We start from the raw sequence: 13839 nt of genomic DNA on the forward strand, positions 1-13839 counted from the left end.
AGTAAAACGTAACTGAAGGGTTACACTTAAGTAGATGAAAGAAAGAAAGAAAGAAAGAAAGAAAGAAAGAAAGAAAGAAAGAAAGAAAGAGAAAGAAAGAAAGAAAGAAAGAATATGAAAAAGGGGAATGAGAGGAGAGGAAAAGTGAAGGGGAAAATGGACAAAGAGAAGAAAGGAAGAGAAGATCAAAATGTTACTAAGCATGATTTAATTTATTCATTTTTCTACATTTCATTGCAAATTACTGATGGAAGAAGTGGGAGGATCTTTGAAGGGCAAGATATTTTTTTTCCAGTCAACTACATACCCGGTTATCTCTCCTTTTCCCTAGATTGAGCCTGCACCCAAATGTTTATTTTTTAGACAATATTTGTGTGGTATGCAGAATACGATATTGCTCTTCAAAAATCCTAGGTAATAGCCATTAGTTCATTGGATGCATTCACCTGTAGCTCACGAAAGCTTATGCTCAAATAAATTTGTTAGTCTCTAAGATGCCACAAATCCTCCTTTTCTTTTTGCGGCTGCTACTCTGAAACCCGTAGTTAGTTAACGTTTGTGAAGTTCTTTGAATATGCCAAGTTCCATATAAATGCTAAGTATTATTGTTATTCTCATGCGAAAGTTGCTGCTCCATGGATCTTCTAACTTAAATGGGAAGCATGTTATGGCTCGGATTACGTACATGCATACTTTTGGGCACCGGAGTAGTCCAACTGAAGTCAAATGTGCTGAATGTTGTGCATATGTGTAAGTGCTTTGAAAAACTGGGGCCCATAATGACAATGTACAGATATGAATCAGATGTTGTGCCCTATTCTGCAAAAAACATGCTCACACTTTGGTCTTCAGGAAAGCAGAGAACTTTTTCTGGATTCTGCGGCTGCTTCTGCTGCTTGCTGCCACCCCCTGAGAGTCTTGTCTGATATTATTGCTGTTGGTACAAGGAATGCGTGACCTGAGAAGGACATTGTCAATCCTTCCTTTCATCCCATAATAAGAAAGATCAGAAGAAAGCTTAGTTTTGACCTTTTGAGTACAGTAATCTGACTATAGTCTCACGAGAAATTTTAAGTAACTAGCTGGCTAACCCCAGTAATATCCCTCCTCCTGTTCACTTTATGGAAAGATCCTGTTGTCAGGAAATATAAAGCTCTCAATACCTTTACCACAACTAGGATTATAGCCTCCCCAGGATGATGCGTTTCCAACTGTATTTCTTATGGGTGGTGCAAACCTCAGTCAACCTCATCAACAAGGCTGCAGCAGAGTTAACTGCAGGCTTGCCAGGGAGAACATCAGTGATTCTATTCATGAGGTTGGTCTGGCACTGAAACTACTTTCCCCAAGCATGTTATGTTTAATCAGGTCATTTCCCTTTGAAACCCTTTATAGAAATCCGCAGTGATTCATTCTTCGAGACTGATGTATGAAGGACCCAATCGTACACCACTGATGTCAACGGGAACTGTGCCACTGCCTTGAATTGGTGCAGGATCAGAGAATCAGTGGTTTTATATCCACAGCTCTAGTTAAAATCAATGGGAGTTGTAGGCACTCAAGCCCAGACACTAATAACTGGGTCTACTGAAACAGAGACACTATGTGTCCAACATATGTAAAATGCTCTCCAGCTTTTTCTGCCAGATTCAGAGGCCACTGAGGATTTTCACTGCTGCTGCTGCTACTCTTCATAGCATTGTGTTTCCAAACTGATAGCAAACATCCCTATTTTAGGCAATGGCCCCTCTTTAAACCATAGCACCTGTCACAGTGCCTTTTTCTGGTTACTTCACATTTCTTTATGCCTGTGCTCAGCTCTGCAGATGATTCAAAGCCAAAAAGGCATCTAGTGAGATATAAATAGCAGAGCGCAATGCAAGTACAATAGGAGAGCACACACACACATCCTTATCTATTAGGATAACTATTATCCTACTTTGGGGGTCAGAGAAATGAGCTCCTCTCGGCATCAGGCCCAAAGTATGCACCTAATACTTAGGTGCCAAAACCTCTCTGAACTCAGGGTTACATAGATAAATCCTATGACATTTGGACACTCCCAGATTTGTGCAGTGTGAGGTGGGGGTGATGCCAAACTCTGGATCCAGATCGGTATTTTTCAGCTTGGGCCTCTACTTAGTATTGTATTAGGTGTCATAAATGAAATTCTCATATGCGTCTTACATCAAAGCAGAATAGGATACTTCAGAGACGGTGTAAAAGTCTTGAATACTTATAAATCTGCTTGTAAAGCTATAATAATATTTAGCTTTTGTATAGTATTTTTTGTCTGTAGACTGCAAAGTGATTCACAAAGGATGGTATGTATTATTATACCCATTTATGGAAGAACTGAGGGATGAAGGGCTTCTGCAGGCTAGTAGTAGGTGTGGGAATAGATGCCATAATTCCTGACTCCTACCCTGGGCCCCTACGCTACCTTTCTAAGGGCTTGTCTACATTTGAAAATTTACCAAAATGGCTATTCCAGAATCATTATTCCAGATTTGGAGTACTTACTTCAACATAAAGCCCCATTAAGATACTCTTATTTTGGAATAGGAAGGACTTTTTTCTGATTTCTGATTCAGGCACTCTAATTCCAGAATAAGAGTGTCCACATGGGTGGTCATACCAAAATAACTCTTCTGCAGTAGCTATTTTGGTATATTTCCAAGTGTCGACAAGCCTTAAGGTATATGAAAAGAAATGCGTGTACGTCTCTGTGTGAGGCAGTACTAAGAACTCTAAAAAATAAGGAACTTCAGTGTATTGGCAATAACAATGGGATCATTGCTCAATATGCAGGCACACAAACCACTAGAGCTGAGCAAATAATTTGTAGCAAAAAAGAATTATTTGATTAATTTACCTTCTTTTTATGGTCATGCATGGTCTTCAAGTCTTACAGATTATTCATTATTTGAAATCATTTGACAAATAATTTCTATGCATAAATCTTCGTCTGGAGATAATCCAGGAGCAGTTCATTGTATCTGATATTTGAAATTCGAGCTGTGCTGGTTAGTTCTGATTGGAGACAGAGTGTATTTGTTGTTATTTCTATTCCCTGATTGGATGATTGTAACTTTTAGGGTGTGTCTACAATGCAAGTGAAAGTGTGGTTGTAGTACAGACAGGTGCGAGCTTTAATCTCGCTAATTTGGGTAACTATATTACTGTAGACATGGTGCCATGGGCTTCTGCAAGGGCTAGCAACCAAAGTGTCTACCCAGGTTCCTAGTAGGCTTGTACCCTGGATGCTAGTGCATGGTGAAGACCACACCACCATATCTACATTACCATTGTTATGTGTGCTAGCTAGATTGAAGCTACCACATGCTACAATCACACCTTCATTTGCAGTGTAGACGTACCCTTACTAACAAGTTTCAGGTGCAAGTACTCATTTTTAAGAGTTGAAAATGCACTTGCCACAAATGTCCTGTAACAGTCACTTTAAATTCTGTTTCCACAAACATTCCTGTAGAAAATGTGTCGTCTATGCTGATGGGAAACTTACACAATGGGAGTATGAACATAGCAAAAGTATAGTAAGTGGTTTATTTGTGCAAACAGGCAATATTTGGGGAATAGCCCAACCCTACTCACAACTGGTTTCACTAACATATGTTCAATTTGGGCCTGATTTTGCAACTTTCTCTCAAGGTGCTAAGCACTTACTGATACATCTACCCCCATTAAAGTCAATGAGACTATGTCTTACTATGCTCACCAACATCAGGGTTGTACAATCTAACACTTCATTGCAGAAAACCACAGTTGAACTTTGGTTATGTTTATACACACACATATCACACACATCAGCTACAGAGACATCAATTGACAGTCACTCTGTCACCGTCATATCGCTGTACCCACATTCATAACAATCATTCCACCACGTCTATTCAGTCACATACACATTCAGCCTCACTCTTCATACTACTCTCACCTTCAGTTACAATCATCCCCTCTTACCGCTATTAACATATACTCACTCAGACACTTTCACATTCAGTTACATACCCACTCCCCAACATTCCCATTCAGTTATACTCACAAAGCTACACCCCCACCTAATTAAAATCACACCCTCACACTCCCATTCAGTTATATTACCAAGACTACACCCACACTTAATTACAATCACATTCAATTAAACCAGCAATTCTGCACCTACAGTGTAATCCTTCCCTCACATTCACATCCACTTACAGTCAATAGCCCTCATTGGGATGCACATGCCTGCTTGTCATATTCAGGAACGCACAGGAAAAGCTAGACCTTCCTCTGTCAGTTTGACCACATAGAAAATAAAGCAAACACAATTGGTTACCAGTAGTCATGGAGGGTGACTGTCCCCAGGCAATGCCTCCCTCACAGCAAAATACCCCCTGGGGTGTGTTACCTTCCTATCCTGCTAGATTCTACTATCAGCACTTAGATACTGCTAGTAATATTAATTATAATAAAATAATAGAATCATAGAATATCAGGGTTGGAAGGGACCCCAGAAGGTCATCTAGTCCAACCCCCTGCTCGAAGCAGGACCAATTCCCAGTTAAATCAGCCCAGTCAGGGCTTTGTCAAGCCTGACCTTAAAAACCTCTAAGGAAGGAGATTCTACCACCTCCCTAGGTAACGCATTCCAGTGTTTCACCACCCTCTTAGTGAAAAAGTTTTTCCTAATATCCAATCTAAACCTCCCCCATTGCAACTTGAGACCATTACTCCTCGTTCTGTCATCTGCTACCATTGAGAACAGTCTAGAGCCATCCTCTTTGGAACCCCCTTTCAGGTAGTTGAAAGCAGCTATCAAATCCCCCCTCATTCTTCTCTTCTGCAGACTAAACAATCCCAGCTCCCTCAGCCTCTCTTCATAAGTCATGTGCTCTAGACCCCTAATCATTTTTGTTGCCCTTCGCTGGACTCTCTCCAATTTATCCACATCCTTCTTGTAGTGTGGGGCCCAAAACTGGACACAGTACTCCAGATGAGGCCTCACCAGTGTCGAATAGAGGGGAACGATCACATCCCTCGATCTGCTCGCTATGCCCCTACTTATACATCCCAAAATGCCATTGGCCTTCTTGGCAACAAGGGCACACTGTTGACTCATATCCAGCTTCTCGTCCACTGTCACCCCTAGGTCCTTTTCTGCAGAACTGCTGCCTAGCCATTCGGTCCCTAGTCTGTAGCGGTGCATTGGATTCTTCCATCCTAAGTGCAGGACCCTGCACTTATCCTTATTGAACCTCATCAGATTTCTTTTGGCCCAATCCTCCAATTTGTCTAGGTCCTTCTGTATCCTATCCCTCCCCTCCAGCGTATCTACCACTCCTCCCAGTTTAGTATCATCTGCAAATTTGCTGAGAGTGCAATCCACACCATCCTCCAGATCATTTATGAAGATATTGAACAAAACCGGCCCCAGGACCGACCCCTGGGGCACTCCACTTGACACCGGCTGCCAACTAGACATGGAGCCATTGATCACTACCCGTTGAGCCCAACAATCTAGCCAGCTTTCTACCCACCTTATAGTGCATTCATCTAGCCCATACTTCCTTAACTTGCTGACAAGAATACTGTGGGAGACCGTGTCAAAAGCTTTGCTAAAGTCAAGAAACAATACATCCACTGCTTTCCCTTCATCCACAGAACCAGTAATCTCATCATAAAAGGCGATTAGATTAGTCAGGCATGACCTTCCCTTGGTGAATCCATGCTGACTGTTCCTGATCACTTTCCTCTCATGTAAGTGCTTCAGGATTGATTCTTTGAGGACCTGCTCCATGATTTTTCCAGGGACTGAGGTGAGGCTGACTGGCCTGTAGTTCCCAGGATCCTCCTTCTTCCCTTTTTTAAAGATTGGCACTACATTAGCCTTTTTCCAGTCATCCGGGACTTCCCCCGTTCGCCACGAGTTTTCAAAGATAATGGCCAAGGGCTCTGCAATCACAGCCGCCAATTCCTTCAGCACTCTCGGATGTAACTCGTCCGGCCCCATGGACTTGTGCACGTCCAGCTTTTCTAAATAGTCCCTAACCACCTCTATCTCCACAGAGGGCTGGCCATCTCTTCCCCATTCTGTGATGCCCAGCGCAGCAGTCTGGGAGCTGACCTTGTTAGTGAAAACAGAGGCAAAAAAAGCATTGAGTACATTAGCTTTTTCCACATCCTCTGTCACTAGGTTGCCTCCCTCATTCAGTAAGGGGCCCACACTTTCCTTGGCTTTCTTCTTGTTGCCAACATACCTGAAGAAACCCTTCTTGTTACTCTTGACATCTCTTGCTAGCTGCAGCTCCAGGTGCGATTTGGCCCTCCTGATATCTTTCCTACATGCCCGAGCAATATTTTTATACTCTTCCCTGGTCATATGTCCAAACTTCCACTTCTTGTAAGCTTCTTTTTTATGTTTAAGATCCACTAGGATTTCACCATTAAGCCAAGCTGGTCGCTTGCCATGTTTACTATTCTTTCGACTCATCGGGATGGTTTGTCCCTGTAACCTCAACAGGGATTCCTTGAAATACAGCCAGCTCTCCTGGACTCCCTTCCCCTTCATGTTAGTCCCCCAGGGGATCCTGGCCATCTGTTCCCTGAGGGAGTCGAAGTCTGCTTTCCTGAAGTCCAGGGTCCGTATCCTGCTGCTTACCTTTCTTCCCTGCGTCAGGATCCTGAACTCAACCAACTCATGGTCACTGCCTCCCAGATTCCCATCCACTTTTGCTTCCCCCACTAATTCTACCCGGTTTGTGAGCAGCAGGTCAAGAAAAGCGCCCCCCCTAGTTGGCTCCCCTAGCACTTGCGCCAGGAAATTGTCCCCTACGCTTTCCAAAAACTTCCTGGATTGTCTATGCACCGTTGTATTGCTCTCCCAGCAGATATCAGGAAAATTAAAGTCACCCATGAGAATCAGGGCATGTGATCTAGTAGCTTCCGTGAGTTGCCGGAAGAAAGCCTCATCCACCTCATCCCCCTGGTCCGGTGGTCTATAGCAGACTCCCACCACTACATCACTCTTGTTGCACACACTTCTAAACTTAATCCAGAGACACTCAGGTTTTACCACAGTTTCGTACCGGAGCTCTGAGCAGTCATACTGCTCCCTTACATACAGTGCTACTCCCCCACCTTTTCTGCCCTGCCTGTCCTTCCTGAACAGTTTATAACCATCCATGACAGTACTCCAGTCATGTGAGTTATCCCACCAAGTCTCTGTTATTCCAATCACGTCATAGTTCCTTGACATCACCAGGACCTCCAGTTCTCCCTGCTTGTTTCCAAGGCTTTGTGCATTTGTATATAAGCACTTGAGATAACCTGTTGATCGCCCCTCATTCCCAGTATGAGGCAGGAGCCCTCCCCTCACAGACATTCCTGCCTGTGCTTCCTCCCGGTATCCCGCTTTCCCACTTACCTCAGGGCTTTGGTCTCCTTCCCCCGGTGAACCTAGTTTAAAGCCCTCCTCACTAGGTTAGCCAGCCTGCTGGCAAAGATGCTCTTCCCTCTCTTCGTAAGATGGAGCCCGTCTCTGCCCAGCACTCCTCCTTCATGGAACACCATCCCATGGTCAAAGAATCCAAAGCCTTCTCTCCGACACCACCTGCGTAGCCATTCGTTGACTTCCACGATTCGACGGTCCCTACCCAGGCCTTTTCCTTCCACGGGGAGGATGGACGAGAACACCACTTGCGCCTCCAACTCCTTTATCCTTCTTCCCAGAGCCACGTAGTCCGCAGTGATCCGCTCAAGGTCATTCTTGGCAGTATCATTGGTGCCCACGTGGAGAAGCAGGAAGGGGTAGCGATCCGAGGGCTTGATGAGTCTCGGCAGTCTCTCCGTCACATCGCGAATCTTAGCCCCTGGCAAACAGCAGACTTCTCGGTTTTCCCGGTCAGGGCGGCAGATAGATGACTCAGTCCCCCGGAGGAGAGAGTCCCCGACCACCACCACCCGCCTTCTCCTCTTGGGAGTGGTGGTCGTGGAACCCCCAACCTCAGGACATCGCATCTCATGCCTTCCAACCAGCGGAGTCTCCTTCTGCTTTCTCCCCCCAGACATATCATCTGGTCCACTCTCCGCAATGGTACCTGTGGAGAGAACATGAAAGCGGTTGGTTACCTGTGTCTGTGTTACTGGAACCCGGACATTCCGCTTACCTCTTCTGGAGGTCACATGTTGCCAAGCTTCTTCACTGGCCTCTTGGCTCCTCTGTGCAACCTGCTCTATATCTTTAGAGCTTTGTGCCCCTAGAAGCCTATCCTGTGTTTTGTCCAGAAAATCCTCAGTTTCTCGTATGCAACGCAGGGTCGTTATCTGTTGTTCCAGACCTTCAATCTTCTCTTCCAATATGGAGACCAGCTTGCACTTTGTACAGACAAAGCCGCTTCTGTCCTGTGGAAGAAAGACAAACATGGCACATCCAGTGCAGGTCACAACAGCTGAACCCCCCCCTTCCATATCACCTACCTACTATGAGCTTCCTCAGAGACGTTTGCAAGATGTAAGCCTCCCTGGGCTCACTCCAGGTGAACTCCCAGGCAAACTCCTGCTGTGAGCTGCTCTGCTGTCCCCGCTGCTCAGCTGGTTCGCTGCCGCTCAGCTGGTTCGCGAGGCTCTGGCTATTTTTAAACAGCCAGGCTTCCCTGACGCAAACAGACAGACACCCTACTGCCCGCCCCCTGCAGGCTAGCAGCCAATCAGACACTCACTCATACTGAATAATTTCAGTATGATGGCAACTAACCAAGATCAGGGGTCCAGTATGCTAGGTGCTATACAAACACAGTAAGACAGGCCCCTCCCTGAAGAACTAACAAACTAAATAGACAAGACAGACAAAGGTTAGGGGAAAGGGCCCCTTATCACCACACAGTGCATGAGCCCCTCACAACCATTAATGAGTTCTTGAGCACAATATGCCTTTGGGGAAAAGAAGTATTGCTTTTCCCATTTCATAGATGAGGAACCTGGACACAGAGAGAGCATGATTTGCCCCAAATCACACAGGAGGTTTGTGGTGGAGGGGGGAATTGAATCCTGATCTTCTTAGTCCCAGTCCAGCACCTTGATCATAACCATAAGACTATCCAAGAGACTATCTCTTCCCTTTGTTGAGCCCACAATTTTGCTGTTGGAAGGCCTTGGGCCCAGATAGCTTCTGTTAATTTCAATGGCAATTTGTCCTGGTCCTACAAAACTTATTCTGGCAAAAGTCAACACCAGCAGGCTGACCTCTGGGACATTAGACCTGATTACGGTCTAGGCCAAAAGTCAGAGGAAGGGATATCTGCACTGATGACATTGAAATCCATGAACTTGCACAGTGATATTGAATATTATGAATAGAATGAACCAAATCAAAAAAATAGGAGCTATGCACAAACACACCATTGAATTTTCACCCCTGCTTAGAATTAAGTTTGATCTGAACCATTTATTTATTTGTTTATTTATTTATATTCTTTTTGCAGTTCTTTAAGCTCCTTCCACCCCCAGTTTTCCTGTTCCTTTGCTCTTCCAGCTTCCACACTGGAAGTAGAAGCCCCTGAAATCTGGCAAGACTTCCTGCTCTTGAGAGATTTCTACACAAATTTTGATTCAGAGAGATAAGCAAAGCTCTGGATAAATAGCCAAACTTCCAGTTGCTTATTCAAATGGACCCTCTCATCTCTGTCAAGTAGCATCGGGAAAAAAATAAAATGCTACTTTTACCCAAACAACTTTTGCTGCAGTGATATTTATTATTTTATATTTCTAAATTTAGAATATTTCTACAACTTGTTCCTTGCAGTGGGCTGGATCCATCAGTCCTTATTCAAATAGAAATCCTACTGAAATTCATAGTAGTTCTGCTTGAGTATAGACTGTAGGATTTGGTCCAGTCTATGACTATATGCCTGTTGCCACAATAGGAGACACATGGCCTATTCAGAGATGCCTTTACTGGATGCCAGGCCACAAATAAAGAGAGACATGTGGTGCGGGGTAAAATTAGCCACTGTTTTATTAAATAGCCAATTGAGCCAAATCAACCAAACCTAAATCAGTTAGGATGTCTTTGTTGATCCTGACCAGGACTAATATGTGATGATAACATACACTGGTTCCTGCAATTACCACTCCACAGCCAATCATCCTACCTCCTGAATCCCTGCTCTATGCATGGAGGAGGGGCAAGAGGAGTAGAGAAAAATCCTCTCCTCCTACATCCCAGCCAGGACCCTCAACCAGTGCCGGAGCCAAAAGTGATATCACAAGGGGGAAGAGCCAAGAGTGGTGTGCCTAGCAAAGTCAACAGCAGGGGTCAGCAGAAAGAGAGCCAGATTCACCCTGCTGTTACTTTGTTGATTTCAGTGGAATTATACCAGTGTAGAAAGACCAAAGAGAGTCATTATTGTAGAATGACCAAAGGGAATATTTGAGTATCCTCATCACAAAACTTGATATTCTTCTATTTTAAACGGCTTTGGGGTGGTTTGTGTCGGTGACTTGTTTTTGTTGTGGTTATTCCAGGCTTGCTTTTGTGAATATTTCAGTTGCAAGTATTAAATCACCCAGTCCAGCATTCTGGCTTCAGACAAAACTCATCCGATGAAGTGAGCCGTAGCTCACGAAAGCTTATGCTCAAATAAATTTGTTAGTCTCTAAGGTACCGCAAGTCCTCCTTTTCTCTTTGACCTTGTAACCCTTTCTTATGCAAGAAACCCTTTCCATCTAAATTTTCAAAAGTGACTAGTGATGTTTAGTGCCTCCATGTTGGGGAATCCCATGTATCAGACATCTGAAAGGAGCCTGGTTTGGGGGGGGGGGGGGTTTCAGAAGTGCAAAGTGCCCAACCATTCAAAGTCAGGCCCCCCGTCAGCTATCAGGAGTTGGCCACCCCCAAAATGGAAGCACCCCCATTCTCTAGCAACTTTTGAAAACCTGGGCTTAGCCTAATCCTTTGAAACTGCTGGGGTCTGCTGGTGTATATGTGGTTGCAGGATCACGACCCAAAATCGAAGTCCTAGGTGTGCCAGCGACGCAAAATTGGAATCAGAAGGGAACACACTAGTGAGATCACGATAATGTATGTTATTGTTGGTAATAATCACTTATTATTGTTGCTGTTCTTATTGTATTTTATTATAAAACAATGTAGGCTCTAAATGTCTGGGTCCACAGCCAGAATAAAAAAACCAAAGCCTGGGCCACCTCGCCTTTAATTTTCTAACTGCTGTTTTGTAAGGCTGTGTCATGCTTCTCAGTTCAAACACGCTTTGGCTCTTTATTATTCATGGGCCTTTTTCTCAGCCAGTGGTGTTGAATAATAAAACAGCCCAGGATCAAATGGGCCAATTCTCCACGCCTGACACCAACTGCTACTGTTCACTGGGCTCCGCCAAGCGTTGCCTCTGATAATGAGTGGGATTTGGTTAAACAGTAAATTAATGAATAATGAAATATCCAGGTTGATCAGTTAGAGAGCACGCTTGCTTGGCCCCTGGCGAAACGCTCGGGGCAGAAATTACTCTCAAACGGCACTTGCCTGTCTGCTGGTCTGGGTAACTATTTTACAGCCTATTGCTTGACAGAATGCTGCGGGGAGGGGGGGGTTATGGAAAGGGAAAGGGGGAGGGAAGCGGGCAGGACAACCTAGTTATCACCTTGCTAAATAATGTATATAAGGAGAGATTTGCAAATATGATTCTGAACGTCAAACAGTGGGAGAGTTTAAAAAGACGGCTAAGGGTAGCAAAGAGTCGGAGCGAGATGACGCTGATTTAGTTGGGGATTGGTCCTGATTTAGCTGGGGACTGGTCCTGCTTTGAGCAGGGGGTTGGACGAGCTGACCTCCTTCCAACCCTGACATTCTGTGATTCTAGACAGCTAGATACAGAGGGAGGGCGGAAATTAGAGCCCTCCTTAGAGCAAACCCATTTGTTTCAAACAGCAACTTTGCTAGAAGCAGAGCTGCCCTGTCCCCCGCAATGGCCGTGTGTGCAGATCCCTCGGGGCTTTCACTCTAAAAGGTGATTCCCTGCATCCAAACAGGGCCATCCCTGGAGCCAGTGGCAGCTTTGGCATTCACTGCACTGGGTGTAGGATCGGGCCCAATGGACACGTGTCACTGATTGGCTACACGTTTTCTATAGCACGCGCAATACCTACCCCACCCCATGGCCACAGAATACTTTGTCCCTCCCCTCCAGATTGAAGTTGCTGGATATAAAATCCAAAACCCTAACTGCAATACTGAAGGGATGTAGTGTACAGTGACACAGATGTAAGTTTGCATTAGACAAGAACTCTCTTATTGAATAGCACTGTTATAGCCTATTCCCCCCCCACACACACACACACACTCAGCTTCCAGCTGAGTGGGAGAGCACCTGGTTCAAAGATTGTACCGCAGATCTATGGCATCCCATAGATGTTCAAGGACCGCGGGCACATGAAAGAAACTAAGAATGACTCGAGCAAAACGCATGGAAGGTGGCCACCTATTTGGTATAAACAGAAAGAAAGAGACTAAACCAGAAGTGAGAAAATAACTCTCTAGACTTCATTTTCTGCTCTGGAAAAGACAAGTAGCAGTAAAATACTCCCCACAGGTCAATAATACACGTAGATACACAGACCCACGGAACCATTACTTATCTCTCGCTACAGAAAAAGCATCCCCTTATCACACATAAATAGCGTTAGAATTACGCCCTAGCAGAGATCGGGACTGTTACTTCCCCGAAATCATTAGAACATATTTCAAACAGAAGGGGAGGTCGAGCAACCCGACCCCAGCCTTTGTTATTCTTCTAATCTCCAAACTTTGGAAGCAAATCCTGATTTCCACACGCTACGGGCGGCTGCGGGGTGGGGCGGGGGGAGAGAAGAGAGGTGCTTACAACATACAGCCTAGAGGTCGGTGCTTGTTTCGTTTAGGGTGTCTGATGTCGCTGGGAGGGTATCCCGGAAAGTTAAGGGCTAAACAAACTTTCGAAACTTAAAAGAGAGGGCGGCACATTCCATCTGCCCACAAACACCAGTGAAGGGATAGAACCTGCAGACTTCACTTGAATACTTGGGTTCTGTATAACCAAAGGGGTGTGAATTAATTTGACTGGACCAATCTGAGTTTCCCTCCATGTATATGTTTCAGTATATACGTTCGTATATAAATATACATGCACATTAGCTAGCTAGATAATGTCACAGGCAATTTAAAATCTGTTTATTATGACTACGCACATCATGCACCAAAAATGGTCTGAAAAACTGCATCATCAAAAGTCAATGTTTATAATACATAAATAATCATTTTAGAGCATTTCTCTTTTTTCCTCTTACTTATATAGTTCCAATTATAAATAATAAACTGATGTTAAACCAGCCTATTTACATGAAGGACGTGGGCCGGGCACCCTTTGCTAAAAGTTAGTTTTGTTTTATCAGGCAATTTCTCTCCCCCCCCCCCCCATCCCCACTTCCATTATAATTAGCCATTGTGTCATTATTCTACCATCTTTAATACACAGCTGGGCATGCTCCTTTCCCACCACCTAAACAGAACGAACTCTGGAATCAAACAGAAACATCCGAGTCACAGCGAGATCAATAACGATTCTCATCCTAATTGTTGCTCTCTGCTTTTAGCCTATTTTGAACCCGGAACGACAGTCCTTGCTCCTGTAAAACTCGCACTGCTGTCACTAGGAGAATGCATTTAAGTCCATGAAAGGTCTGCTGGCACAAGGATTGCAGCTCAGGGCTCTTTATAACCGGACTAATAACAACTGAGAGCTGCCCATGTGGATGAGCCCATTAAGCAAATATATAGCAACTGAT

Source organism: Natator depressus, chromosome 3, assembly GCF_965152275.1.
Source record: "Natator depressus isolate rNatDep1 chromosome 3, rNatDep2.hap1, whole genome shotgun sequence".
Classification (NCBI taxonomy): Eukaryota; Metazoa; Chordata; order Testudines; family Cheloniidae; genus Natator; species Natator depressus.